Consider the following 5,000-nt stretch of genomic DNA (forward strand, 5'->3'; position numbering starts at 1 on the left):
GACTTCCCTCAAAACTGTCCGTTACTCATTTTCTATTCGGACTGAGCAGTTTGACACCACCCCCGTCTCTCTAGGACATGGAAGTCCTGTTGCCAAAAACCAGGTTTCTGAAATCGCGCCGGTACCTGTCTGGTCGACCCGCCACTGAGTGTGTAATCCAAAACAGGCCAAATATCGATGAAGCCCTGAACCTCACAGGGCTTCTGTGCGCCCCACCATCGGGGGTCAAATTCAACAAAAACGTGATAAATCAAAAAGTACACATCCGATCTTGATGGGGTTTTTTTTGCACGAAAGTGCATAAATAGACGAGCATTTACATTCAATTAAAAACGTTTTTGTATAAAACATTTTAATAGGAAATCGTGTTTCAAGTTTTGGGAAAAAAGTGAATGTCACAGGATGCATAGGTTCCTGTGGATGCGAATTTTTTTTTACATTATGTAATTGTTGCCCATCACGAGAGAGGGTATGAGACGAAATTTGGGACCTCTAGCCCTTCGGGAAGTATTTTTAATCATTTTTTGAAAATTACAGAAATTGGTCGAAAAAATGACAGAGTCCCACTTTTCACAGCCGTGCACCTGGTGATTGAAAACGTGCATCTGGTAACCCAAAAATGCGGTTCTCAATGCGCTTGCCGGTGTTACAGATATACATGTCCGATAATGATGCACCCTACTACGGACCTTTTTCAATGGGGGTCGGCCTGAATTATTTATGGAAGGTATGATTACTTTTTTTTTCTCCGTGCAACTGGTGATTGAAAACGTGCACCTGGTCACCCAAAACACGGTTCTCTATGCGGTTAGCGGTGTTCCCGAGATTCATGTCCGATAATGATGCACCCTACTACGGACCTTTTCAATGGGGGCCGGTCCGAATTATTTATGGAAGGTATGATTTTTTTTTTCTCTCTCCGTGCAACTGGTGATTGAAAACGTGCATCTGGTAACCCAAAACACGGTTCTCTATGCGGTTAGCGGTGTTCCCGAGATTCATGTCCGATAATGATGCACCCTACTACGGACCTTTTCAATGGGGGCCGGTCCGAATTATTTATGGAAGGTATGATTTTTTTTTTTTTTCAACACTTTTCCCCTCTTTTTCTCTCTCTGCCGGGGCCGGCCCTGGGTGCTTTATGGACGGTTTAAAACATGACTATGGATGCAAATGCTCATTTTCCTCCGTGCACCTGGTGATTGAAAACGTGCATCTGGTAACCCAAAAATTATAAAAGGGTTTTAAATACTTTTACCCGTCATTCTATTGATATAGCCCGCTAGGGGAGTGCCCCACTACGGCCCTCTCTCTGTCAGGGCCGTCCTTGGGTGCTTTTTACACACTTTAAGAAATCACGATGGATGCAGATTGCTATTAATCCTCCGTGCAACTGGTGATTGAAAACGTGCATCTGGTAACCCAAAATTTCAAATATGGTTCAAAATGAATTTAAAGGCACCCCTCTCATTGTTGCCCGCTATGGGAGCACCCCACTAAGGCCCTGTCTCGGTCGGGCCCGTCCTGAGTGCTTTATAGACACTTTAAGAAATCGCGATGGATGCAGATTGCTATTAATCCTCCGTGCAACTGGTGATTGAAAATGTGCAACTGGTGATTGAAAACGTGCACCTGGTCACCCAAAACACGGTTCTCTATGCGGTTAGCGGTGTTCCATCTATTCATGTCCGCTTATGGCGCACCCTACTACGGACCTTTAGCAATGGGGGCCGGCCCGAATTATTTATGGAAGGTCTGATGATGATTTTTTTTTTTTTTTCACCATCTCTTTCTCTCTCTGCCGGGGCCGGCCAAGAGTGCTTTATGGACGGTTTAAAACATGACTATGGATGCAAATGCTCATTTTCCTCCGTGCACCTGGTGATTGAAAACGTGCATCTGGTAACCCAAAAATTATAAAAGGGTTTTAAATACTTTTACCCGTCATTCTATTGATATAGCCCGCTAGGGGAGTGCCCCACTACGGCCCTCTCTCTGTCAGGGCCGTCCTTGGGTGCTTTTTACACACTTTAAGAAATCACGATGGATGCAGATTGCTATTAATCCTCCGTGCAACTGGTGATTGAAAACGTGCATCTGGTAACCCAAAATTTCAAATATGGTTCAAAATGAATTTAAAGGCACCCCTCTCATTGTTGCCCGCTATGGGAGCACCCCACTAAGGCCCTGTCTCGGTCGGGCCCGTCCTGAGTGCTTTATAGACACTTTAAGAAATCGCGATGGATGCAGATTGCTATTAATCCTCCGTGCAACTGGTGATTGAAAATGTGCAACTGGTGATTGAAAACGTGCACCTGGTCACCCAAAACACGGTTCTCTATGCGGTTAGCGGTGTTCCATCTATTCATGTCCGCTTATGGCGCACCCTACTACGGACCTTTAGCAATGGGGGCCGGCCCGAATTATTTATGGAAGGTCTGATGATGATTTTTTTTTTTTTTCACCATCTCTTTCTCTCTCTGCCGGGGCCGGCCAAGAGTGCTTTATGGACGGTTTAAAACATGACTATGGATGCAAATGCTCATTTTCCTCCGTGCACCTGGTGATTGAAAACGTGCATCTGGTAACCCAAAAATTATAAAAGGGTTTTAAATACTTTTACCCGTCATTCTATTGATATAGCCCGCTAGGGGAGTGCCCCACTACGGCCCTCTCTCTGTCAGGGCCGTCCTTGGGTGCTTTTTACACACTTTAAGAAATCACGATGGATGCAGATTGCTATTAATCCTCCGTGCAACTGGTGATTGAAAACGTGCATCTGGTAACCCAAAAATTATAAAACGGTTTTAAATACTTTTACCGGTCATTCTATTGATATAGCCCGCTATGGGAGCACCCCACTAAGGCCCTGTCTCGGTCGGGGCCGTCCTTCAGTGCTTTATATACAGTTTCATATATTACGATGGATGCAGATTGTGATTGTTTTCCAAAAGACCCGTGTGCATCTGGTAACCCAAAAATTATAAAACTGTTTTAAATCATTTTACCGGTCATTCTATTGATATAGCCCGCTAGGGGAGTACCCTACTACGGCCCTCTCTCGGTCAGGCCCGTCCTTAGGTGCTTTATATACAGTTTAAGATATTACGATGGATGCAGATTGTGATTGTTTTCCAAAAGACCCGTGTGCATCTGGTAACCCAAAAATTAAAATATGGTTCAAAACCCGGGTAACACCACTCTATTTACGGACATGACAGTAGAGCTTACCCCCTGGAGCTATTGACCTCCAGGCTTGTAGGCCCTTACTCACCACCCGGGTATCACCCCTCTATTTCGGGGATGATACCAGCAGGGGACCCCCCCCACCTCCACAACCTCGCATACCAGGTGAACCAGGGCACCCACACTTAAGCACCCCTCCTCGGACATTAAAGCAGATAACCGCGCTGTTATGAACCGCGTGCACCTGGTCACCCAAATGGAACTTGTGCACCTGGTCACCCAAAAGGACCGGCGTGCACCTGGTCACCCAAAGGCCGGCGTGCACCTGGTCACCCAAAAGGACCATGTGCACCTGGTCACCCAAAGGCCGGCGTGCACCTGGTCACCCAAAAGGACCGTGTGCACCTGGTCACCCAAAGGCCGGCGTGCACCTGGTCACCCAAAGGACCATGTGCACCTGGTCACCCAAAAGGACCATGTGCACCTGGTCACCCAAAGGCCGGCGTGCACCTGGTCACCCAAAAGGACCATGTGCACCTGGTCACCCAAAGGCCGGCGTGCACCTGGTCACCCAAAGGACCATGTGCACCTGGTCACCCAAAAGGACCATGTGCACCTGGTCACCCAAAGGCCGGCGTGCACCTGGTCACCCAAAGGACCATGTGCACCTGGTCACCCAAAGGCCGGCGTGCACCTGGTCACCCAAAGGACCATGTGCACCTGGTCACCCAAAGGCCGGCGTGCACCTGGTCACCCAAAGGACCATGTGCACCTGGTCACCCAAAAGGACCATGTGCACCTGGTCACCCAAAGGCCGGCGTGCACCTGGTCACCCAAAGGACCATGTGCACCTGGTCACCCAAAGGCCGGCGTGCACCTGGTCACCCAAAGGACCATGTGCACCTGGTCACCCAAAGGCCGGCGTGCACCTGGTCACCCAAAGGACCATGTGCACCTGGTCACCCAAAAGGACCATGTGCACCTGGTCACCCAAAGGCCGGCGTGCACCTGGTCACCCAAAGGACCATGTGCACCTGGTCACCCAAAAGAACCGTGTGCACCTGGTCACCCAAAGGCCGGCGTGCACCTGGTCACCCAAAGGACCATGTGCACCTGGTCACCCAAAAGGACCATGTGCACCTGGTCACCCAAAGGCCGGCGTGCACCTGGTCACCCAAAGGACCATGTGCACCTGGTCACCCAAAAGAACCGTGTGCACCTGGTCACCCAAAGGCCGGCGTGCACCTGGTCACCCAAAGGACCATGTGCACCTGGTCACCCAAAAGGACCATGTGCACCTGGTCACCCAAAGGCCGGCGTGCACCTGGTCACCCAAAGGACCATGTGCACCTGGTCACCCAAAAGAACCGTGTGCACCTGGTCACCCAAAGGCCGGCGTGCACCTGGTCACCCAAAGGACCATGTGCACCTGGTCACCCAAAAGAACCGTGTGCACCTGGTCACCCAAAGGCCGGCGTGCACCTGGTCACCCAAAGGACCATGTGCACCTGGTCACCCAAAAGCCGGCGTGCACCTGGTCACCCAAATGGAACTTGTGCACCTGGTCACCCAAAAGCCGGCGTGCACCTGGTCACCCAAATGGAACTTGTGCACCTGGTCACCCAAAAGCCGGCGTGCACCTGGTCACCCAAATGGAACTTGTGCACCTGGTCACCCAAAAGACCGGCGTGCACCTGGTCACCCAAAAGCCGGCGTGCACCTGGTCACCCAAATGGAACTTGTGCACCTGGTCACCCAAAAATTATAAAACTGTCCAAAATGCATTTACCGGTCATTTTATTTATATAGCCCGC

The sequence above is a fragment of the Oncorhynchus mykiss genome, unplaced genomic scaffold (assembly GCF_013265735.2).
Source record: "Oncorhynchus mykiss isolate Arlee unplaced genomic scaffold, USDA_OmykA_1.1 un_scaffold_704, whole genome shotgun sequence".
In the NCBI taxonomy this organism is placed as follows: Eukaryota; Metazoa; Chordata; class Actinopteri; order Salmoniformes; family Salmonidae; genus Oncorhynchus; species Oncorhynchus mykiss.